General features: G+C 41.2%; 1 protein-coding gene across 3 annotated transcripts in view; it reads right to left on the reverse strand.

Moving 5' to 3' along the window:
* LOC130340503 (oocyte zinc finger protein XlCOF22-like) overlaps window positions 1-15,772 on the reverse strand; it is a 71,763-nt gene extending 55,991 nt beyond the window's left edge. The window contains exon 1 of one of the 3 annotated variants that reach the window (XM_056554202.1): window positions 15,676-15,772. The gene's annotated coding sequence lies outside the window, so the exon portion shown is untranslated. The remainder of the gene's footprint in view (window positions 1-15,675) is intronic. The other 2 variants (XM_056554200.1, XM_056554201.1) reach the window with 2 other exon arrangements.
* Between the last annotated feature and the right edge of the window lie 11,452 nt (window positions 15,773-27,224).

The raw sequence follows: 27,224 nt of genomic DNA on the forward strand, positions 1-27,224 counted from the left end.
TCCTTACTACTGGGGTGACACACTGTAACAAACCTCCTCCTCATGTAATCTCCTTACTACTGGGGTGACACACTGTAACAAACCTCCTCCTCATGTAATCTCCTTACTACTGGGGTGACACACTGTAACAAACCTCCTTCTCATGTAATCTCCTTACTACTGGGGTGACACACAGTAACAAACCTTCTCCTCATGTAATCTCCTTACTAATGGGGTGACACACTGTAACAAACATCCTCCTCATGTAATCTCTTTACTACTGGGATTACACACTGTAACAAACCCCCTCCTCATGTAATCTCTTTACTACTGGGATTACACACTGTAACAAACCTGCTGATTTAACCCGCCATCTCCCGGTAAATAAAACGGGGTCACGCTGTGACCCCGCGGCATACCAGGTCGGTCCCGGCGGATAATGATAGCCGGGACCCTGGGCTAATAGCGTGCGTCACTGATCGTTGTGTCGCGCGTTATTAACCCTTTAGACGTGGCGATCAAAGTTGATTGCAGCGTCTAGTAAAATCTTCCCTGCAGCTTAGTCGGGCTGATCGGGACATCGCAATAAAATCACAAAGTCCTGATCAGCTAGAACGAGAGCGGAGGTCCCCTTACCTTGCTCCGTCGCGTCCGATCGGCGTTTGATTGCTCCAAGCCTGAGATACAGGCTTGAGCAATCGAGCCCCTATAATGCTGATCCATGCAAAGCTATGGCTTTGCAGGGATCAGGGTAAAAGATCAGTGTGTGCAGTGTTATAGCTCCCTATGGGATAACAATGATCAGTATAAGAGATCAGTGTGTGCAGTGTTATAGTCTCCTATGGGATAATAATGATCAGTATAAGAGATCAGTGTGTGCAGTGTTATAGCCCCTATGGGATAATAATGATCAGTATAAGAGATCAGTGTGATCAGTATTATAGTCTCCTATGGGATAATAATGATCAGTATAAGAGATCAGTGTGTGCAGTGTTATAGTCTCCTATGGGATAATGATCAGTGTAATGTATCAGTATGTGCAGTGCTATAGTCTCCTATGGGATAACAATGATCAGTATAAGAGATCAGTGTGTGCAGTGTTATAGCCCCTATGGGATAATAATGATCAGTATAAGAGATCAGTGTGATCAGTATTATAGTCTCCTATGGGATAATAATGATCAGTATAAGAGATCAGTGTGTGCAGTGTTATAGTCTCCTATGGGATAATAATGATCAGTATAAGAGATCAGTGTGTGCAGTGTTATAGTCTCCTATGGCAGACCTGGGCATTGTACGGCCCGCGGGCCACATACTGCCCTTCGATTGGCACTGACTGGCTCGCGCTCACTGTCGGGCCGTACAATGCCCAGGTCTGCACCATCAGCCTGTGACAGGGAAAGCCCGTACAGTGCTGACAGGCAGAAGAAGGGAGCGCGCACTCTCTCCCCTTCCCCCTCCTCTCTGCCGTGCAGTCGTAGAACCTCGAAAGGCAGAGGAGAGGAGGGGAGGGAGATGAGGAGGAGGGGCTGTGTATCCTGTCTGCTCCGCCCCCTCCCCTCAGCTCTAAACTTCAGCCGAGTGAGTGTGTGTGTGTGTTTATATGTGTCTGTGTGTGTCTTTGTGTATGTGTGTTTATATGTGTGTCTTTGTGTATGTGTGTGTGTGTGTGTGTTTATATGTGTGTCCTTTGTGTATGTGTGTGTTTATATGTGTGTCCTTTGCGTATGTGTGTTTATATGTGTGTCTTTGTGTATGCGTGTGTTTATATGTGTGTCTTTGTGTATACGTGTTTATATGTGTGTCTTTGTGTATGTGTGTGTTTATGTGTGTCCTGTGTGTGTTTATATGTGTGTCATGTGTGTCCTGTGTGTGTTTATATGTGTGTCATGTGTGTCCTGTGTGTGTTTATATGTGTTTCCTTTGTGTATGTGTGTATTTATATGTGTGTCCTTTGTGTATGTGTGTGTTTATATGTGTGTCCTTTGTGTATGTGTGTCCTTTGCGTATGTGTGTGTTTATATGTGTGTCTTTGTGTATGCGTGTGTTTATATGTGTGTCTTTGTGTATGCGTGTGTTTATATGTGTGTCTTTGTGTATGCGTGTGTTTATATGTGTGTCTTTGTGTATGTGTGTGTTTATATGTGTGTCCTGTGTGTGTTTATATGTGTGTCATGTGTGTCCTGTGTGTGTTTATATGTTTGTCTTTGTGTATGTGTGTGTTTATATGTGTGTCCTTTGCGTATGTGTGTGTTTATATGTGTGTCTTTGTGTATGCGTGTGTTTATATGTGTGTCTTTGTGTATGCATGTGTTTATATGTGTGTCTTTGTGTATGCGTGTGTTTATATTTGTGTCTTTGTGTATGTGTGTGTTTATATGTGTGTCCTGTGTGTGTTTATATGTGTGTCATGTGTGTCCTGTGTGTGTTTATATGTGTTTCCTTTGTGTATGTGTGTATTTATATGTGTGTCCTTTGTGTATGTGTGTGTTTATATGTGTGTCCTTTGTGTATGTGTGTCCTTTGCGTATGTGTGTGTTTATATGTGTGTCTTTGTGTATGCGTGTGTTTATATGTGTGTCTTTGTGTATGCGTGTGTTTATATGTGTGTCTTTGTGTATGCGTGTGTTTATATGTGTGTCTTTGTGTATGTGTGTGTTTATATGTGTGTCCTGTGTGTGTTTATATGTGTGTCATGTGTGTCCTGTGTGTGTTTATATGTTTGTCTTTGTGTATGTGTGTGTTTATATGTGTGTCCTTTGCGTATGTGTGTGTTTATATGTGTGTCTTTGTGTATGCGTGTGTTTATATGTGTGTCTTTGTGTATGCGTGTGTTTATATGTGTGTCTTTGTGTATGCATGTGTTTATGTGTGTCTTTGTGTATGTGTGTGTTTATATGTGTGTCCTGTGTGTGTTTATATGTGTGTCATGTGTGTCCTGTGTGTGTTTATATGTTTGTCTTTGTGTATGTGTGTGTTTATATGTGTGTCCTTTGTGTATGTGTGTGTTTATATGTGTGTCTTTGCGTGTGTTTATATGTGTGTCCTTTGTGTATGTGTGTGTTTATATGTGTGTCCTTTGTGTATGTGTGTGTTTATATGTGTGTCCTTTGTGTATGTGTGTGTTTATATGTGTGTCTTTGTGTATGTGTGTGTTTATATGTGTGTCTTTGTGTATGTGTGTGTTTATATGTGTGTCTGTGTAAGTGTGTGTTTATATGTGTGTCTTTGTGTATGTGTGTGTTTATATGTGTGTCCTTTGTGTATGTGTGTGTTTATATGTGTGTCCTTTGTGTATGTGTGTGTTTATATGTGTGTCTTTGTGTGTGTTTATATGTGTGTCCTTTGTGTATGTGTGTTTATATGTGTGTCTTTGTGTATGTGTGTGTTTATATGTGTGTCCTTTGTGTATGTGTGTTTATATGTGTGTCTTTGTGTATGTGTGTGTTTATATGTGTGTCTTTGTGTATGTGTGTGTTTATATGTGTGTCTTTGTGTGTGTCCTTTGTGTATGTGTGTGTTTATATGTGTGTCTTTGTGTGTGTTTATATGTGTGTCTTTGTGTATGTGTGTGTTTATGTGTGTCTTTGTGTATGTGTGTGTTTATATGTGTCTTTGCGTGTGTTTATGTGTGTGTCTTTGTGTATGTGTGTGTTTATATGTGTCTTTGTGTGTGTTTATATGTGTCTTTGTGTATATGTCTGTATGTGTGTGACAGTGTGGAGGGCGAGCTGCCTCATGTGGGGGAAAACTGTGGTAATCTGGGGGACATCTATGCTGCCTAATGTAGGGGACAACTATGCTCCTAATCTGGGGGACAACTATGCTCCTAATCTGGGGGACAACTATGTTCCTAATCTGGGGGACAACTATGCTCCTAATCTGGGGGACAACTATGCTCCTAATCTGGGGGACAACTATGCTCCTAATCTGGGGGACAACTATGTTCTTAATCTGGGGGACAACTATGCTCCTAATATGGGGGACAACTATGCTCCTAATATGGGGGACAACTATGCTGCCTAATCTGGGGGACATCTATGCTGCCTAATCTGGGGGAAAACTATGCTGCCTAATCTGGGGGACATCTATGTTCCTAATATGGGGGAAAACTATGCTCCTAATCTGGGGGACAACTATGCTCCTAATCTGGGGGAAAACTATGCTGCCTAATCTGGGGAACATCTATGTTCCTAATATGGGGGGAAACTATGTTACTAATCTGGGGGAAAACTATGCTGCCTAATCTGGGGGACATTCTATGCTGCCTAATCTGGGGGACATCTATGCTGCCTAATCTTGGGGAAACTATGCTGCCTAATCTGGGGGACACTATGCTGTCTAATCTGGGGGACATCTATGCTGCCTAATCTGGGGGATAACTATGCTGCCTAATCTAGGGGACAACTATGCTGCCTAATCTGGGGGACAACTATGCTCCTAATATGGGGGAAAACTATGCTGCCTAATCTGGGGGACATCTATGCTCCTAATCTGGGGGACAACTATGCTGCCTAATCTGGGGGACATCTATGCTGCCTAATCTGGGGGACATCTATGCTGCCTAATCTGGGGGACATCTATGCTGCCTAATCTGGGGGACAACTATGTTCTTAATCTGGGGGACAACTATGCTCCTAATATGGGGGACAACTATGCTCCTAATATGGGGGACAACTATGCTGCCTAATCTGGGGGACATCTATGCTGCCTAATCTGGGGGAAAACTATGCTGCCTAATCTGGGGGACATCTATGTTCCTAACATGGGGGAAAACTATGCTCCTAATCTGGGGGATAACTATGCTCCTAATCTGGGGGAAAACTATGCTGCCTAATCTGGGGAACATCTATGTTCCTAATATGGGGGGAAACTATGTTACTAATCTGGGGGAAAACTATGCTGCCTAATCTGGGGGACATTCTATGCTGCCTAATCTGGGGGACATCTATGCTGCCTAATCTTGGGGAAACTATGCTGCCTAATCTGGGGGACACTATGCTGTCTAATCTGGGGGACATCTATGCTGCCTAATCTGGGGGACAACTATGCTGCCTAATCTAGGGGACAACTATGCTGCCTAATCTGGGGGACAACTATGCTCCTAATATGGGGGAAAACTATGCTGCCTAATCTGGGGGACATCTATGCTCCTAATCTGGGGGACAACTATGCTGCCTAATCTGGGGGACATCTATGCTGCCTAATCTGGGGGACATCTATGCTGCCTAATCTGGGGGACATCTATGCTGCCTAATCTGGGGGACATCTATGCTGCCTAATCTGGGGGACATCTATGCTGCCTAATCTGGGGGACATCTATGCTGCCTAATCTGGGGGACATCTATGCTGCCTAATCTGGGGGACATCTATGCTGCCTAATCTGGGGGACATCTATGCTGCCTAATCTGGGGGACATCTATGCTGCCTAATCTGGGGGACATCTATGCTGCCTAATCTGGGGGACAACTATGCTGCCTAATCTGGGGGACAACTATGCTGCCTAATCTGGGGGACATCTATGCTGCCTAATCTGAGGGACAACTATGCTGCCTAATCTGGGGGACATCTATGCTGCCTAATCTGGGGGACATCTATGCTGCCTAATCTGGGGGACATCTATGCTGCCTAATCTGGGGGACAACTATGCTGCCTAATCTGGGGGACATCTATGCTGCCTAATCTGGGGGACATCTATGCTGCCTAATCTGGGGGACAACTATGCTGCCTAATCTGGGGGACATCTATGCTGCCTAATCTGAGGGACAACTATGCTGCCTAATCTGGGGGACATCTATGCTGCCTAATCTGGGGGACATCTATGCTGCCTAATCTGGGGGACATCTATGCTGCCTAATATGGGGGACATCTATGCTGCCTAATCTGGGGGACATCTATGCTGCCTAATCTGGGGGACAACTATGCTGCTTAATCTAGGGGACAACTATACTGCCTAATCTGGGGGAAAACTATGCTGCCTAATCTGGGGGACATCTATGCTGCCTAATCTGGGGGACATCTATGCTGCCTAATCTGGGGGACAACTATGCTGCCTAATCTGGGGGACAACTATGCTGCCTAATCTGGGGGACATCTATGCTGCCTAATCTGGGGAACATCTATGCTGCCTAATCTGGGGGACATCTATGCTCCCTAATCTGGGGGACATCTATGCTGCCTAATCTGGGGGACAACTATGCTGCCTAATCTGGGGGAAAACTACCCGGCCCTCCACAATATTTTTAGTTTCTCATGTGGCCCCATGGAAAAAATAATTGCCCACCCCTGTCCTATGGGATAATAATGATCAGTATAAGAGATCAGTGTGTGCAGTGTTATAGTCTCCTATGGGATAATAATGATCAGTATAGGAGATCAGTGTGTGCAGTGTTATAGTCTCCTATGGGATAACAATGATCAGTATAAGAGATCAGTGTGTGCAGTGTTATAGTCTCCTATGGGATAACAATGATCAGTATAAGAGATCAGTGTGTGCAGTGTTATAGTCTCCTATGGGATAACAATGATCAGTATAAGAGATCAGTGTGTGCAGTGTTATAGTCTCCTTTGGGATAAGAATGATCAGTATAAGAGATCAGTGTGTGCAGTGTTATAGTCTCCTTTGGGATAAGAATGATCAGTATAAGAGATCAGTGTGTGCAGTGTTATAGTCTCCTTTGGGATAAGAATGATCAGTATAAGAGATCAGTGTGTGCAGTGTTATAGTCTCCTATGGGATAATAATGATCAGTATAAGAGATCAGTGTGTGCTGTGTTATAGTCTCCTATGGGATAACAATGATCAGTATAAGAGATCAGTGTGTGCAGTGTTATAGTCTCCTATGGGATAACAATGATCAGTATAAGAGATCAGTGTGTGTAGTGTTATAGTCTCCTATGAGATAACAATGATCAGTATAATAGATCAGTGTGTGCTGTGTTATAGTCTCCTATGGGATAACAATGATCAGTATAAGAGATCAGTGTGTGCAGTGTTATAGTCTCCTATAGGATAATAATGATCAGATCAGTATAAGAGATCAGTGTGTGCTGTGTTATAGTCTCCTATGGGATAATAATGATCAGTATAAGAGATCAGTGTGTGCAGTGTTATAGTCTCCTATGGGATAAAAATGATCAGTGTAAGAGATCAGTGTGTGCAGTGTTATAGTCTCCTATGGGATAAAATGATCAGTGTAAGAGATCAGTGTGTGCAGTGTTATAGTCTCCTATGGGATAATAATGATCAGTATAAGAGATCAGTGTGTGCAGTGTTATAGTCTCCTATGGGATAATAATGATCAGTATAAGAGATCAGTGTGTGCAGTGTTATAGTCTCCTATGGGATAATAATGATCAGTATAAGAGATCAGTGTGTGCAGTGTTATAGTCTCCTATGGGATAATAATGATCAGTATAAGAGATCAGTGTGTGCTGTGTTATAGTCTCCTATGGGATAACAATGATCAGTATAAGAGATCAGTGTGTGCAGTGTTATAGTCTCCTATGGGATAACAATGATCAGTATAAGAGATCAGTGTGTGTAGTGTTATAGTCTCCTATGAGATAACAATGATCAGTATAATAGATCAGTGTGTGCTGTGTTATAGTCTCCTATGGGATAACAATGATCAGTATAAGAGATCAGTGTGTGCAGTGTTATAGTCTCCTATAGGATAATAATGATCAGATCAGTATAAGAGATCAGTGTGTGCTGTGTTATAGTCTCCTATGGGATAACAATGATCAGTATAAGAGATCAGTGTGTGCAGTGTTATAGTCTCCTATGGGATAACAATGATCAGTATAAGAGATCAGTGTGATCAGTGTTATAGTCTCCTATGGGATAATAATGATCAGTATAAGAGATCAGTGTGTGCAGTGTTATAGTCTCATATGGGATAATAATGATCAGTGTAAGAGATCAGTGTGTGCAGTGTTATAGTCTCCTATGGGATAATAATGATCAGTATAAGAGATCAGTGTGTACAGTGTTATAGTCTCCTATGGGATAACAATGTTCAGTATAAGAGATCAGTGTGTGCAGTGTTATAGTCTCCTATGGGATAACAATGATCAGTATAAGAGATCAGTGTGTGCAGTGTTATAGTCTCCTATGGGATAATAATGATCAGTATAAGAGATCAGTGTGTGCAGTGTTATAGTCTCCTATGGGATAATAATGATCAGTATTAGAGATCAGTGTGTGCAGTGTTATAGGTCCCTATGGGATAATAATGATCAGTATAAGAGATCAGTGTGTGCAGTGTTATAGTCTCCTATGGGATAACAATGATCAGTATAAGAGATCAGTGTGTGCAGTGTTATAGTCTCCTATGGGATAATAATGATCAGTATAAGAGATCAGTGTGTGCAGTGTTATAGTCTCCTATGGGATAATAATGATCAGTATAAGAGATCAGTGTGTGCAGTGTTATAGTCTCCTATGGGATAACAATGATCAGTATAAGAGATCAGTGTGTGCAGTGTTATAGTCTCCTATGGGATAATAATGATCAGTATAAGAGATCAGTGTGTGCAGTGTTATAGTCTCCTATGGGATAACAATGATCAGTATAAGAGATCAGTGTGTACAGTGTTATAGTCTCCTATGGGATAATAATGATCAGTATAAGAGATCAGTGTGTGCAGTGTTATAGGTCCTTATGGGATAATAATGATCAGTATAAGAGATCAGTGTGTGCAGTGTTATAGGCCACTATGGGATAATAATGATCAGTATAAGAGATCAGTGTGTGCTGTGTTATAGTCTCCTATGGGATAATAATGATCAGTATAAGAGATCAGTGTGTGCTGTGTTATAGTCTCCTATGGGATAACAATGATCAGTATAAGAGATCAGTGTGTGCTGTGTTATAGTCTCCTATGGGATAATAATGATCAGTATAAGAGATCAGTGTGTGCAGTGTTATAGTCTCCTATGGGATAATAATGATCAGTATAAGAGATCAGTGTGCGCAGTGTTATAGTCTCCTATGGGATAATAATGATCAGTATAAGAGATCAGTGTGTGCAGTGTTATAGTCTCCTATGGGATAATAATGATCAGTATAAGAGATCAGTGTGTGCAGTGTTATAGTCTCCTATGGGATAATAATGATCAGTATAAGAGATCAGTGTGTGCAGTGTTATAGTCTCCTATGGGATAATAATGATCAGTATAAGAGATCAGTGTGTGCAGTGTTATAGGTCCCTATGGGATAATAATGATCAGTATAAGAGATCAGTGTGTGCAGTGTTATAGGTCCCTATGGGATAACAATGATCAGTATAAGAGATCAGTGTATGCAGTGTTATAGTCTCCTATGGGATAATAATGAACAGTATAAGAGATCAGTGTGTGCAGTGTTAAGTCTCCTATGGGATAATAATGATCAGTATAAGAGATCAGTGTGTGCAGTGTTATAGTCTCCTATGGGATAATAATGATCAGTATAAGAGATCAGTGTGTGCAGTGTTATAGTCTCCTATGGGATAATAATGATCAGTATTAGAGATCAGTGTGTGCAGTGTTATAGGTCCCTATGGGATAATAATGATCAGTATAAGAGATCAGTGTGTGCAGTGTTATAGTCTCCTATGGGATAACAATGATCAGTATAAGAGATCAGTGTGTGCAGTGTTATAGTCTCCTATGGGATAATAATGATCAGTATAAGAGATCAGTGTGTGCAGTGTTATAGTCTCCTATGGGATAATAATGATCAGTATAAGAGATCAGTGTGTGCAGTGTTATAGTCTCCTATGGGATAATAATGATCAGTATAAGAGATCAGTGTGTACAGTGTTATAGTCTCCTATGGGATAATAATGATCAGTATAAGAGATCAGTGTGTGCAGTGTTATAGGTCCCTATGGGATAATAATGATCAGTATAAGAGATCAGTGTGTGCAGTGTTATAGTCTCCTATGGGATAATAATGATCAGTATAAGAGATCAGTGTGTGCAGTGTTATAGTCTCCTATGGGATAATAATGATCAGTATAAGAGATCAGTGTGTGCAGTGTTATAGTCTCCTATGGGATAATAATGATCAGTATAAGAGATCAGTGTGTGCAGTGTTATAGGTCCTTATGGGATAATAATGATCAGTATAAGAGATCAGTGTGTGCTGTGTTATAGTCTCCTATGGGATAATAATGATCAGTATAAGAGATCAGTGTGTGCTGTGTTATAGTCTCCTATGGGATAACAATGATCAGTATAAGAGATCAGTGTGTGCTGTGTTATAGTCTCCTATGGGATAATAATGATCAGTATAAGAGATCAGTGTGTGCAGTGTTATAGTCTCCTATGGGATAATAATGATCAGTATAAGAGATCAGTGTGTGCAGTGTTATAGTCTCCTATGGGATAATAATGAACAGTATAAGAGATCAGTGTGTGCAGTGTTATAGTCTCCTATGGGATAATAATGATCAGTATAAGAGATCAGTGTGTGCAGTGTTATAGTCTCCTATGGGATAATAATGATCAGTATAAGAGATCAGTGTGTGCAGTGTTATAGTCTCCTATGGGATAATAATGATCAGTATAAGAGATCAGTGTGTGCAGTGTTATAGTCTCCTATGGGATAATAATGATCAGTATAAGAGATCAGTGTGTGCAGTGTTATAGGTCCCTATGGGATAATAATGATCAGTATAAGAGATCAGTGTGTGCAGTGTTATAGGTCCCTATGGGATAATAATGATCAGTATAAGAGATCAGTGTGTGCAGTGTTATAGTCTCCTATGGGATAATAATGATCAGTATAAGAGATCAGTGTGTGCAGTGTTATAGGTCCCTATGGGATAACAATGATCAGTATAAGAGATCAGTGTATGCAGTGTTATAGTCTCCTATGGGATAATAATGATCAGTATAAGAGATCAGTGTGTGCAGTGTTATAGTCTCCTATGGGATAATAATGATCAGTATAAGAGATCAGTGTGTGCAGTGTTATAGTCTCCTATGGGATAATAATGATCAGTATAAGAGATCAGTGTATGCAGTGTTATAGTCTCCTATGGGATAATAATGATCAGTATAAGAGATCAGTGTGTGCAGTGTTATAGTCTCCTATGGGATAATAATGATCAGTATAAGATCAGTGTGTGCAGTGTTATAGTCTCCTATGGGATAATAATGATCAGTATAAGAGATCAGTGTGTGCAGTGTTATAGTCTCCTATGGGATAATAATGATCAGTATAAGAGATCAGTGTGTGCAGTGTTATAGGTCCCTATAGGATAATAATGATCAGTATAAGAGATCAGTGTATGCAGTGTTATAGGTCCCTATGGGATAATAATGATCAGTATAAGAGATCAGTGTGTGCAGTGTTATAGTCTCCTATGGGATAATAATGATCAGTATAAGAGATCAGTGTGTGCAGTGTTATAGTCTCCTATGGGATAATAATGATCAGTATAAGAGATCAGTGTATGCAGTGTTATAGGTCCCTATGGGATAATAATGATCAGTATAAGAGATCAGTGTGTGCAGTGTTATAGTCTCCTATGGGATAATAATGATCAGTATAAGAGATCAGTGTGTGCAGTGTTATAGTCTCCTATGGGATAACAATGATCAGTATAAGAGATCAGTGTGTACAGTGTTATAGGTCCCTATGGGATAACAATGATCAGTATAAGAGATCAGTGTGTACAGTATTATAGTCCCCTATGGGATAATGATCAGTATAAGAGATCAGTGTGTGCAGTGTTATAGGTCCCTATAGGATAATAATGATCAGTATAAGAGATCAGTGTATGCAGTGTTATAGGTCCCTATGGGATAATAATGATCAGTATAAGAGATCAGTGTGATCAGTATTATAGTCTCCTATGGGATAATAATGATCAGTATAAGAGATCAGTGTGTGCAGTGTTATAGTTCCCTATGGGATAATAATGATCAGTATAAGAGATCAGTGTGTGCAGTGTTATAGGTCCCTATAGGATAATAATGATCAGTATAAGAGATCAGTGTATGCAGTGTTATAGGTCCCTATGGGATAATAATGATCAGTATAAGAGATCAGTGTGTGCAGTGTTATAGTCTCCTATGGGATAATAATGATCAGTATAAGAGATCAGTGTGTGCAGTGTTATAGTCTCCTATGGGATAATAATGATCAGTATAAGAGATCAGTGTGTGCAGCGTTATAGTCTCCTATGGGATAACAATGATCAGTATAAGAGATCAGTGTGTACAGTGTTATAGGTCCCTGATGGGATAACAATGATCAGTATAAGAGATCAGTGTGTGCAGTGTTATAGTCTCCTATGGGATAATAATGATCAGTATAAGAGATCAGTGTGTGCAGTGTTATAGTCTCCTATGGGATAATAATGATCAGTATAAGAGATCAGTGTGTGCAGTGTTATAGTCTCCTATGGGATAATAATGATCAGTATAAGAGATCAGTGTATGCAGTGTTATAGGTCCCTATGGGATAATAATGATCAGTATAAGAGATCAGTGTGTGCAGTGTTATAGTCTCCTATGGGATAATAATGATCAGTATAAGAGATCAGTGTGTGCAGTGTTATAGTCTCCTATGGGATAACAATGATCAGTATAAGAGATCAGTGTGTACAGTGTTATAGGTCCCTATGGGATAACAATGATCAGTATAAGAGATCAGTGTGTACAGTATTATAGTCCCCTATGGGATAATGATCAGTATAAGAGATCAGTGTGTGCAGTGTTATAGGTCCCTATAGGATAATAATGATCAGTATAAGAGATCAGTGTATGCAGTGTTATAGGTCCCTATGGGATAATAATGATCAGTATAAGAGATCAGTGTGATCAGTATTATAGTCTCCTATGGGATAATAATGATCAGTATAAGAGATCAGTGTGTGCAGTGTTATAGTTCCCTATGGGATAATAATGATCAGTATAAGAGATCAGTGTGTGCAGTGTTATAGGTCCCTATGGGATAATAATGATCAGTATAAGAGATCAGTGTGTGCAGTGTTATAGTCTCCTATGGGATAATAATGATCAGTATAAGAGATCAGTGTGTGCAGTGTTATAGTCTCCTATAGGATAATAATGATCAGTATAAGAGATCAGTGTATGCAGTGTTATAGGTCCCTATGGGATAATAATGATCAGTATAAGAGATCAGTGTGTGCTGTGTTATAGTCTCCTATGGGATAATAATGATCAGTATAAGAGATCAGTGTGTGCAGTGTTATAGGTCCCTATGGAATAATAATGATCAGTATAAGAGATCAGTGTGTGCAGTGTTATAGTCTCCTATGGGATAATAATGATCAGTATAAGAGATCAGTGTGTGCAGTGTTATAGTCTCCTATGGGATAATAATGATCAGTATAAGAGATCAGTGTGTGCAGTGTTATAGTCTCCTATGGGATAACAATGATCAGTATAAGAGATCAGTGTGTACAGTGTTATAGGTCCCTATGGGATAACAATGATCAGTATAAGAGATCAGTGTGTGCAGTGTTATAGTCTCCTATGGCAGCTATAACACAGCAAAAAGAAGGGGGAAAAAAGTGACGATCATTTAACCCCTTAAGGACTTAGGACGTATGAGTACGTCCTAAGTCCGGTCCCTGTCTATAACGTGGGGTCCCCGGCGGGACCCCTGCGTCATAGCAGGATGTTCCTGGCGCCTATTCACAGCCGTGACCCGCGGCTAAAATCGCGATGCCCCGATCAGCTACCCGGAGAGAAGACGGTCCCTACTTTCTTCCGTCGGTGTCCCGGCTCTGATTGAGTTACAGGCTGGAGCAATCAACTGCCGATTACACAGCTTGTTGCCATGCAACGGCAAGACAACAATCTGTGTATGCAATCAGCCATTGTAAGCTCATGGGTCCCTATAGGAGCAAAACAAAAGTGTAAAAAAAAAAGTTAACCCTTTCAGGTATTCCCTTCTGAATTAAAAGTTTAAAGGGGGACCTCTCATCAAAAAAACTTTTGATATATTATAGATTAATGTCTGCAGAATAACTTTACAATTGCAGGTTATTAAAAAATCAGCTTCTTTCTATTTCATTTTCCACTTTGAAGAAATGACCACTAGGGGTCTCCCTACCAGTCCCGTCAGCAGCATTTCAGACTCATGCTGGAGTCCTAAACACTACGAGCTGCCAGCCTGCTTTGTGCACAGTCTGTTTGGCTGTGAACAAAGCAGGCTGGCAGCTCTGAGTGTTTAGGACTCCAGCATGAGGCAGAAATGCTGCTGACGGGACTGATCGGGAAAAATACAATAGAAAGAAGCAGATTTGTCATTAACCTGTTATTGGAAAGTTATTCAACATTCATTCATCTAAAATATATCAAAAGTTTATTTAATAAGAGGTCCCCCGGCATTTCCTAGTAACAAAATAAAACAGTGTAAATAAAAATAAACATATGTGCTATCGCCGCGTGCGGAAATGTCCGAATTATAAAAATATACCGCTTTTAAAACCGCACGTTCAATGGCGTACGCGCAAAAAACTCCAAAGTCCAAAATAGCGCATTTTTGATCACTTTTTATACCACAAAAAAGTGAATAAAAAGTGATCAAAAAGTCTGATCAGAACAAAAATGGTACCGCTAAAAACTTCAGATCACGGCGCAAAAAATGAGCCCTCATAGCCCCCTGATCACAGAAAAATAAAAAAGTTATAGGGCTCCGAAAATGACAATTTTAAACGTATTAATTTTCCTGCATGAGATTATGATTTTTTTTCTGAAGTGCGACAAAATCCAACCTATATAAGTCGGGGATCATTATAACCGTATGGACCTACAGAATAAAAAGAAGGGGGCATTTATACCGAAATATGTACTACGTAGAAACGGAAGCCCCCAAAAGTTATAAAATGGCGTTTTTTCTTTAAATTTGTCGCACAATGGATTTTTTTTCCGTTTCGCCGTGGATTTTTGGGTAAAATGACTGATGTCATTACAAAGTAGAATTGGTGGTGCAAAAAATAAGCCATAATGCAGATTTTTAGGTGCAAAATTTAAAGAGTTATGATTTTTTAAAGGCAAAGAGGAAAAAACTAAAATGCAAAAACGTGAAATCGCTCAGTCCTTAAGGGGTTAATCCCTTCCGTAATAAAATTTGAATCACCCCCCTTTTGCCATAAAAAAATAAAAACTGTGTAAACAAAAAAAACTAAACAAAAATAAACATATGTGGTATCGCCGCGTGCGGAAATGTCCAAATTATAAAAAAAAATTATTAATTAAACCGCTCGGTCAATGGCGTACGCGCAAAAAAATTCCTAAGTCCAAGGTAGGATATTTTTGGTCACTTTTTATATGATGAAAAAATTTATAAAAAGCGATCAGTAAGTCCGATCAATACAAAAATGGTACCGCTAAAAACTTCAGATCACAGCGCAAAAAATGAGCCCTCATACCGTCGCGTATGCGGAAAAATAAAAAGTTATAGGGGTTAGAAGATGACAATTTTAAACGTTTCCTGCATGTAGTTATGATTTTTTTCCAACCTATATAAGTCGGGGATCATTATAACCGTATGGACCTACAGAATAAAGAGAAGGGGGCATTTATACCGAAATATGCACTGCGTAGAAACGGAAGCCCCCAAAAGTTACAAAATGGTCATAATATGGATTTTTAGGTGCAAGATTGAAAAAAAAATGAAAATGCAAAAACTGAAAACCCCCCGGTCGTTAAGGGGTTAAACTTACATTAGTTATGATCTCCTTCAGTCATATGATTGTGAAATCATCATGTCCTTCACCACCCGATCTCCTACTGCTGAGCCCCGCCCACTCCTGTCACATGACCATCCTCACAGGTCCTTTACCACAATCTCTTCTATCCTGCTGAATTCCGCCCCCACATGTACTGGTCACATGATTGTGACATCATCACAGGTCCTACATCTCCCCCCATCTAGCATATTTACAGCAGGTCCTTATCGGGCAGTATGTAGATTACATGGGGAGGAGGTTTGTTACAGTGTGTCACCCCAGTAGTAAGGAGATTACATGAGGAGGAGGTTTGTTACAGTGTGTCACCCCAGTAGTAAGGAGATTACATGAGGAGGAGGTTTGTTACAGTGTGTCACCCCAGTAGTAAGGAGATTACATGAGGAGGGGGTTTGTTACAGTGTGTCACCCCAGTAGTAAGAAGATTACATGAGGAGGAGGTTTGTTACAGTGTGTCACCCCCAGTAGTAAGGAGATTACATGAGGAGGGGGTTTGTTACAGTGTGTCACCCCAGTAGTAAGAAGATTACATGAGGAGGAGGTTTGTTACAGTGTGTCACCCCAGTAGTAAGGAGATTACATGAGGAGGGGGTTTGTTACAGTGTGTCACCCCAGTAGTAAGAAGATTACATGAGGAGGAGGTTTGTTACAGTGTGTCACCCCAGTAGTAAGGAGATTACATGAGGAGGAGGTTTGTTACAGTGTGTCACCCCAGTAGTAAGGAGATTACATGAGGAGGAGGTTTGTTACAGTGTGTCACCCCAGTAGTAAGGAGATTACATGAGGAGGAGGTTTGTTACAGTGTGTCACCCCAGTAGTAAGGAGATTACATGAGGAGGGGGTTTGTTACAGTGTGTCACCCCAGTAGTAAGAAGATTACATGAGGAGGAGGTTTGTTACAGTGTGTCACCCCAGTAGTAAGGAGATTACATGAGGAGGGGGTTTGTTACAGTGTGTCACCCCAGTAGTAAGGAGATTACATGAGGAGGGGGTTTGTTACAGTGTGTCACCCCAGTAGTAAGAAGATTACATGAGGAGGAGGTTTGTTACAGTGTGTCACCCCAGTAGTAAGGAGATTACATGAGGAGGAGGTTTGTTACAGTGTGTCACCCCAGTAGTAAGGAGATTACATGAGGAGGAGGTTTGTTACAGTGTGTCACCCCAGTAGTAAGGAGATTACATGAGGAGGGGGTTTGTTACAGTGTGTCACCCCAGTAGTAAGAAGATTACATGAGGAGGAGGTTTGTTACAGTGTGTCACCCCAGTAGTAAGGAGATTACATGAGGAGGGGGTTTGTTACAGTGTGTCACCCCAGTAGTAAGAAGATTACATGAGGAGGAGGTTTGTTACAGTGTGTCACCCCAGTAGTAAGGAGATTACACGAGGAGGAGGTTTGTTACAGTGTGTCACCCCAGTAGTAAGGAGATTACACGAGGAGGAGGTTTGTTACAGTGTGTCACCCCAGTAGTAAGGAGATTACATGAGGAGGAAGTTTGTTACAGTGTGTCACCCCAGTAGTAAGAAGATTACATGAGGAGGAGGTTTGTTACAGTGTGTCACCCCAGTAGTAAGGAGATTACATGATGAGGAGGTTTGTTACAGTGTGTCACCCCAGTAGTAAGGAGATTACATGAGGAGGAGGTTTGTTACAGTGTGTCACCCCAGCAGTAAGGAGATTACATGAGGAGGAGGTTTGTTACAGTGTGTCACCCCAGTAGTAAGGAGATTACATGAGGAGGAGGTTTGTTACAGTGTGTCACCCCAGTAGTAAGAAGATTACATGAGGAGGAGGTTTGTTACAGTGTGTCACCCCAGTAGTAAGGAGATTACATGAGGAGGAGGTTTGTTACAGTGTGTCACCCCAGTAGTAAGGGGATTACATGAGGAGGAGGTTTGTTACAGTGTGTCATCCCAGTAGTGAGGACATTACATGAGGAGGGGTTTTGTTACAGTGTGTCACCCCAGTAGTAAGGAGATTACATGAGGAGGTTTGTTACAGTGTGTCACCCCAGTAGTAAGGAGATTACATGAGGAGGAGGTTTGTTACAGTGTGTCACCCCAGTAGTAAGGAGATTACATGAGGAGGAGGGTTGTTACAGTGTGTCACCCCAGTAGTAAGGAGATTACATGAGGAGGAGGTTTGTTACAGTGTGTCACCCCAGTAGTATGGAGATTACATGAGGAGGAGGTTTGTTACAGTGTGTCACCCCAGTAGTAAGAAGATTACATGAGGAGGAGGTTTGTTACAGTGTGTCACCCAGTAGTAAGGAGATTACATGAGGAGGAGGTTTGTTACAGTGTGTCACCCCAGTAGTAAGGGGATTACATGAGGAGGAGGTTTGTTACAGTGTGTCATCCCAGTAGTGAGGACATTACATGAGGAGGGGGTTTGTTACAGTGTGTCACCCCAGTAGTAAGGAGATTACATGAGGAGGTTTGTTACAGTGTGTCACCCCAGTAGTAAGGAGATTACATGAGGAGGAGGTTTGTTACAGTGTGTCACCCCAGTAGTATGGAGATTACATGAGGAGGAGGTTTGTTACAGTGTGTCACCCCAGTAGTAAGCAGATTACATGAGGAGAGGGTTTGTTACAGTGTGTCACCCCAGTAGTAAGGTGATTACATGAGGAGGAGGTTTCTTACAGTGTGTCACCCCAGTAGTAAGGAGATTACATGAGGAGGAGGTTTGTTACAGTGTGTCACCCCAGCAGTAAGGAGATTACATGAGGAGGAGGTTTGTTACAGTGTGTCACCCCAGTAGTAAGGAGATTACATGAGGAGGAGGTTAGTTACAGTGTGTCACCCCAGTAGTAAGGAGATTACATGAGGAGGAGGTTTGTTACAGTGTGTCACCCCAGTAGTAAGGAGATTACATGAGGAGGAGGTTTGTTACAGTGTGTCACCCCAGTAGTAAGGAGATTACATGAGGAGGAGGTTTGTTACAGTGTGTCACCTCAGTAGTAAGGAGATTACATGAGGAGGAGGTTTGTTACAATGTGTCACCCCAGTAGTAAAGAGATTACATGAGGAGGAGGTTTGTTACAGTGTGTCACCCCAGTAGTAAGGAGATTACATGAGGAGGAAGTTTGTTACAGTGTGTCACCCCAGTAGTAAGGAGATTACATGAGGAGGAGGTTTGTTACAGTGTGTCACCCCAGCAGTAAGGAGTTTACATGAGGAGGAGGTTTGTTACAGTGTGTCACCCCAGTAGTAAGGAGATTACATGAGGAGGAGGTTTGTTACAGTGTGTCACCCCAGTAGTAAGGAGATTACATGAGGAGGAGGTTTGTTACAGTGTGTCACCCCAGTAGTAAGAAGATTACATAAGGAGGAGGTTTGTTACAGTGTGTCACCCCAGTAGTAAGGAGATTACATGAGGAGGAGGTTTGTTACAGTGTGTCATCCCAGTAGTGAGGACATTACATGAGGAGGGGGTTTGTTACAGTGTGTCACCCCAGTAGTAAGGAGATTACATGAGTAGGAGGTCTGTTACAGTGTGTCACCCCAGTAGTAAGATTACATGAGTAGGAGGTTTGTTACAGTGTGTCACCCCAGTAGTAAGGTGATTACATGAGGAGGAGGTTTCTTACAGTGTGTCACCCCAGTAGTAAGGAGATTACATGAGGAGGAGGTTTGTTACAGTGTGTCACCCCAGTAGTAAGGAGATTACATGAGGAGGTTTGTTTCAGTGTGTCACCCCAGTAGTAAGCAGATTACATGAGGAGGAGGTTTGTTACAGTGTGTCACCCCAGTAGTAAGGAGATTACATGAGGAGGAGGTTTGTTACAGTGTGTCACCCCAGTAGTAAGGAGATTACATGAGGAGGGGGTTTGTTACAGTGTGTCACCCCAGTAGTAAGGAGATTACATGAGGAGGAGGTTTGTTACAGTGTGTCACACCAGTAGTAAGGAGATTACATGAGGAGGTTTGTTACAGTGTGTCACCCCAGTAGTAAGGAGATTACATGAGGAGGTTTGTTACAGTGTGTCACCCCAGTAGTAAGGAGATTACATGAGGAGGAGGTTTGTTTCAGTGTGTCACCCCAGTAGTAAGCAGATTACATGAGGAGGAGGTTTGTTACAGTGTGTCACCCCAGTAGTAAGGAGATTACATGAGGAGGAGGTTTGTTACAGTGTGTCACCCCAGTAGTAAGGAGATTACATGAGGAGGGGGTTTGTTACAGTGTGTCACCCCAGTAGTAAGGAGATTACATGAGGAGGAGGTTTGTTACAGTGTGTCACACCAGTAGTAAGGAGATTACATGAGGAGGTTTGTTACAGTGTGTCACCCCAGTAGTAAGGAGATTACATGAGGAGGAGGTTTGTTACAGTGTGTCACCCCAGTAGTAAGGAGATTACATGAGGAGGAGGTTTGTTACAGTGTGTCACTCCAGTAGTAAGGAGATTACATGAGGAGGAGGTTTGTTACAGTGTGTCACCCCAGTAGTGAGGAGATTACATGAGGAGGAGGTTTGTTATAGTGTGTCACCTATTGAATTAATTACATGAATTTGGACTGGTCGTCCGCTACCTTGGGTGTTTTTTGACCTGACAGTTTACAGCTACTGCATCATTTCTTGCTGTTCTGATATTCTACAAGGTAAAGGACACACTGTAACAAACCTCCTCCTCATGTAATCTCCTTACTACTGGGGTGACACACTGTAACAAACCCCCTCCTCATGTTATCTCCTTACTACTGGGGTGACACACTGTAACAAACCTCCTCCTCATGTAATCTCCTTACTACTGGGGGTGACACACTGTAACAAACCTCCTCCTCATGTAATCTCCTTACTACTGGGGTGACACACTGTAACAAACCTCCTCCTCATGTAATCTCCTTACTACTGGGGTGATACACTGTAACAAACCTCCTACTCATGTAATCTCCTTACTACTGGGGTGACACACTATAACAAACCTCCTCCTCATGTAATCTCCTCACTACTGGGGTGACACACTGTAACAAACCTCCTCCTCATGTAATCTCCTCACTACTGGAGTGACACTGTAACAAACCTCCTCTATCTCATTACTATCTCCTTACTACTGGGGTGACACACTGTACAACCTCCTCATGTAATCTCCTTACTACTGGGGTGACACACTGTAACAAACCTCCTCCTCATGTAATCTCCTTACTGGGGTGACACACTGTAACAAACCTCCTCCTGTAATCTCCTTACTACTGGGGTGACACACGGTAACAAACCCCCTCCTCGTGTAATCTCCTTACTACTGGGGTGACACACGGTAACAAACCCCCTCCTCGTGTAATCTCCTTACTACTGGGGTGACACACTGTAACAAACCTCCTCCTCATGTAATCTCCTTACTACTGGGGTGACACACTGTAACAAACCTCCTCCTCATGTAATCTCCTTACTACTGGGGTGACACACTGTAACAAACCTCCTCCTCATGTAATCTACTTACTACTGGGGTGACACACTGTAACAAACCTCCTCCTCCTGTAATCTCCTTACTACTGGGGTGACACACTGTAACAAACCTCCTCCTTATGTAATCTCCTTACTACTGGGGTGACACACTGTAACAAACCTCCTCCTCATGTAATCTCCTTACTACTGGGGTGACACACTGTAACAAACCTCCTCATGTAATCTCCTTACTACTGGGGTGACACACTGTAACAAACCTCCTCCTCATGTAATCTTCTTACTACTGGGGTGACACACTGTAACAAACCTCCTCCTCCTGTAATCTCCTTACTACTGGGGTGACACACTGTAACAAACCTCCTCGTCATGTAATCTCCTTACTACTGGTGTGACACACTGTAACAAACCTCCTTCTCATGTAATCTCCTTACTACTGGGGTGACACACTGTAACAAACAGCAAGAAATGATGCAGTAGCTGTAAACTGTCAGGTCGAAAAACACCCAAGGTAGCGGACGACCGGTCCAAATTCATGTAATTAATTCAATAGGAGTAACCACCTTTAAGGCCTGATACTAAAACATAACTTTTAATAGCTCAAAGTTAAAAAGGAAACCAAAAAACAAAAAAGGTTAAAATGAAAGTGAATGTACAAAAATCTAATGGCCTGGAGTGGAGACTGATCACATACAGGATTGGATAGATGTAGAACAGATATGATCAGTAACGTAGGTGTAGATTGATGGATCAGTCAGATAATATTGTTGGGACAAATAATGAGCAGGAAAGGGTAATCGCGCCCACCCTGATGTCCCCCCAAAAAGTCTTTCCCTGCCTTTCGAGGGACCCATCTCCTTACAGGATGGCCTCGACCACGGAGCCGTTCCCTTCCTGTCATCTAAGTGCACAGGATAAAGTAACAACCAGATGCAGGAGGGGAATAGAAAGATAGCGATGTAGTGTGAGACTATTGTGTGATCTCCGATCGTCTCGAATCCGGGCCACAGTGTAAATGTGAACACGTGAATAAATAATCACATACAATGTCCACTAGATATTTGGACCATCCGAGCTGGAATTAACTTGTTCCCTAAAAAGACAGGGCGACAATCCCCATGTATTTTACCGACGCGTTTCCCCCACTCTTGGCTTAGAGGGGTTCATCAGGGATAGGGAATCGGGTCCATCACTTGGGCCATAATCACCCTGGTATATGGTGTCCATGTACCAATAACCCAGCACGGGGCTGCACAGGAGATACAGAGATCACTTTACATACTATGATGAGCATAGAGATCACATGATAGATGATACGTAGCTCAATGCCCCCATTATGAGATGAGGTGCCAGCATCGCTGTATCTATCCTTTGGCATCCTTCTTGACATAACTGGGCTTCCACTCCGCAGTCTGGACATCATTGCCTGTAGGACTGGGCCCTTCAGCTGATCGGGCTGAAAAACCTGGGCTTTCTCATCTCATAATGGGGGCATTGAGCTACGTATCATCTATCATGTGATCTCTATGCTCATCATAGTATGTAAAGTGATCTCTGTATCTCCTGTGCAGCCCCGTGCTGGGTTATTGGTACCTGAACACCATATACCAGGGTGATTATGGCCCAAGTGATGGACCCGATTCCATATCCCTGATGAACCCCTCTATGCCAAGAGTGGGGGGAAACGCGTCGGTAAAATACATGGGGATTGTCGCCCTGTCTTTTTAGGGAACAAGTTAATTCCAGCTCGGATGGTCCAAATATCTAGTGGACATTGTATGTGATTATTTATTCACGTGTTCACATTTACACTGTGGCCCGGATTCGAGACGATCGGAGATCACACAATAGTCTCACACTACATCGCTACCTTTCTATTCCCCTCCTGCATCTGGTTGTTATTTTATCCTGTGCACTTAGATGACAGGAAGGGAACGGCTCCGTGGTCGAGGCCATCCTGTAAGGAGATGGGTCCCTCGAAAGGCAGGGAAAGACTTTTTGGGGGGACATCAGGGTGGGCGCGATTACCCTTTCCTGCTCATTATTTGTCCCAACAATATTATCTGACTGATCCATCAATCTGCACCTACGTTACTGATCATATCTGTTCTACATCTATACAATCCTGTATGTGATCAGTCTCCACTCCGGGCCATTAGATTTTTGTACATTCACTTTCATTTTAACCTTTTTTGTGTTTTGGTTTCCTTTTTAACTTTGAGCTATTAAAAGTTATGTTTTAGTATCAGGCCTTAAAGGTGGTTACTCCTTTACCTTGCAGAGTAGCATCCGAGCGTTCAGCGCCGCAGACAGCATCGTCACCCCTAAGCGAATAAGATTGTCAGGCAGCAACATGGAAAAACTCCTTTGTTAAAATGAATCAGTCATGGAGCAGTAAGGAATTTAAAGGGGTACTCCAGGATTTTTTCTTTCAAAGACCTCTCCCTGTTTGTCTCCAGTTTGGGTGCGGTTCTGCAGCTCAGTTCCATTGAAGTAAATAAAGCCAAGTTGTAATACCGCACCCAAAGTAGAGACAAGGAGGGCGCTGTCTTTGAAAGAAAGCGGCCTGTTTTTTGATTCCTGGAATACCCCTTTAACCCCTTAAGGACCAGGGCTTTTTCTGTTTTTGCATTTTCGTTGTTTCCTCATCACCTTTAAAAAATCATAACTTAAAATTTTTCACCTAAAAATCCATGTGAGGCTTATTTTTTGCGCCACCGATTCTACTTTGTAATGACATCAGTCATGTTACCCAAAAATCGACGGCGAAACGGAAAAAATAATTATTGTGAGACAAAATTGGGAAAAAAAACGCAGAAAAATGCTGAAAAATTTATATGTTTAAAATTGTCATCTTCTGACCCCTATAACTTTATTATTCCGCGTACGGGCCGGTATGAGGGTCATTTTTTGTGCCTTGATCTGAAGTTTTTAGCAATATCATTTTTGAATTGATCGGACTTACTGATCATTGATCATGATTTAAAAAGTGACCACAAATACGCTATTGTGGTCTTTTGGAATTTTTTCGCGCGTACGCCATTGACCGTGCAATTTAATTAACAATATATTTTTATAATTCGGACATTTCCGCAAGCGGCGATACCACATATGTTTATTTTTATCTATAGTTTTTTTTTTTTTTTTTTATGGGGAAAGGGGGGTGATTCAAACTTTTATTAAGGAAGGGGTTAAATGATCTTTAGTCACTTTTTTTGCAATGTTATAGGAGACTATAATACTGATCACACTGATCTCTTATACTGATCATTGTTATCCCATAGGAGACTATAACACTGTACACACTGATCTCTTATACTGATCATTATTATCCCATAGGAGACTATAACACTGTACACACTGATCTCTTATACTGATCATTATTATCCCATAGGAGACTATAATACTGATCACACTGATCTCTTATACTGATCATTGTTATCCCATAGGAGACTATAATACTGATCACACTGATCTCTTATACTGATCATTATTATCCCATAGGGACCTATAACACTGCACACACTGATCTCTTATACTGATCATTATTATCCCATAGGGACCTATAACACTGCACACACTGATCTCTTATACTGATCATTATTATCCCATAGGAGACTATAATACTGATCACACTGATCTCTTATACTGATCATTATTATCCCATAGGAGACTATAACACTGCACACACTGATCTCTTATACTGATCATTATTATCCCATAGGAGACTATAACACTGCACACACTGATCTCTTATACTGATCATTATTATTCCATAGGAGACTATAACACTGCACACACTGATCTCTTATACTGATCATTATTATCCCATAGGAGACTATAACACTGCACACACTGATCTCTTATACTGATCATTATTATCCCATAGGAGACTATAACACTGCACACACTGATCTCTTATACTGATCATTATTATCCCATAGGAGACTATAACACTGCACACACTGATCTCTTATACTGATCATTATTATCCCATAGGGACCTATAACACTGCACACACTGATCTCTTATACTGATCATTGTTATCCCATAGGAGTCTATAACACTGCACACACTGATCTCTTATACTGATCATTATTATCCCATAGGAGACTATAACACTGCACGCACTGATCTCTTATACTGATCATTATTATCCCATAGGATGCTATAATACTGATCACACTGATCTCTTATACTGATCATTATTATCCCATAGGAGACTATAACACTTCACACACTGATCTCTTATATTGATCATTATTATCCCATAGGAGACTATAACACTGCACACACTGATCTCTTATACTGATCATTATTATCCCATAGGAGACTATAACACTGCACACACTGATCTCTTATACTGATCATTATTATTCCATAGGAGACTATAACACTGCACACACTGATCTCTTATACTGATCATTATTATCCCATAGGAGACTATAATACTGATCACACTGATCTCTTATACTGATCATTATTATCCCATAGGAGACTATAACACTGCACACACTGATCTCTTATACTGATCATTATTATCCCATAGGAGACTATAACACTGCACACACTGATCTCTTATACTGATCATTATTATCCCATAGGGACCTATAACACTGCACACACTGATCTCTTATACTGATCATTGTTATCCCATAGGAGTCTATAACACTGCACACACTGATCTCTTATACTGATCATTATTATCCCATAGGAGACTATAACACTGCACGCACTGATCTCTTATACTGATCATTATTATCCCATAGGATGCTATAATACTGATCACACTGATCTCTTATACTGATCATTATTATCCCATAGGAGACTATAACACTTCACACACTGATCTCTTATATTGATCATTATTATCCCAAAGGAGACTATAACACTGCGCACACTGATCTCTTATACTGATCATTATTATCCCATAGTAGACTATAACACTGCACACACTGATCTCTTATACTGATCATTGTTATCCCATAGGGACCTATAACACTGCACACACTGATCTCTTATACTGATATTATTATCCCATAGGAGACTATAACACTGCACACACTGATCTCTTATACTGATCATTATTATCCCATAGGGGGCTATAACACTGCACACACTGATCTCTTATACTGATCATTATTATCCCATAGGAGACTAGAACACTGCACACACTGATCTCTTATACTGATCATTGTTATCCCACAGGAGACTATAACACTGCACACACTGATCTCTTATACTGATCATTGTTATCCCATAGGAGACTATAACACTGCACACACTGATCTCTTATACTGATCATTGTTATCCCATAGGAGACTATAACACTGCACACACTGATCTCTTATACTGATCATTGTTATCCCATAGGAGACTATAACACTGCACACACTGATCTCTTATACTGATCATTATTATCCCATAGGAGACTATAACACTGCACACACTGATCTCTTATACTGATCATTATTATCCCATAGGAGACTATAACACTGATCACACTGATCTCTTATACTGATCATTATTATCCCATAGGAGACTATAACACTGCACACACTGATCTCTTATACTGATCATTATTATCCCATAGGAGACTATAACACTGCACACACTGATCTCTTATACTGATCATTATTATCCCATAGGAGACTATAACACTGTACACACTGATCTCTTATACTGATCATTGTTATCCCATAGGAGACTATAACACTGCACACACTGATCTCTTATACTGATCATTATTATCCCATAGGAGACTATAACACTGCACACACTGATCTCTTATACTGATCATTGTTATCCCATAGGGACCTATAACAATGTGCACACTGATCTCTTATGCTGATCATTATCCCATAGGAGACTATAACACTGCACACACTGAGATCTTATACTGATCATTAATATCCCATAGGAGACTATAACACTGCACACACTGATCTCTTATACTGATCATTATTATCCCATAGGAGACTATAACACTGCACACACTGATCTCTTATACTGATCATTATTATCCCATAGGGACCTATAACACTGTACACACTGATCTCTTATACTGACCATTATTATCCCATAGGGAGCTATAACACTGCACACACTGATCTCTTATACTGAC

This window comes from Hyla sarda, unplaced genomic scaffold (genome assembly GCF_029499605.1).
Source record: "Hyla sarda isolate aHylSar1 unplaced genomic scaffold, aHylSar1.hap1 scaffold_595, whole genome shotgun sequence".
Lineage (NCBI taxonomy): Eukaryota > Metazoa > Chordata > Amphibia > Anura > Hylidae > Hyla > Hyla sarda.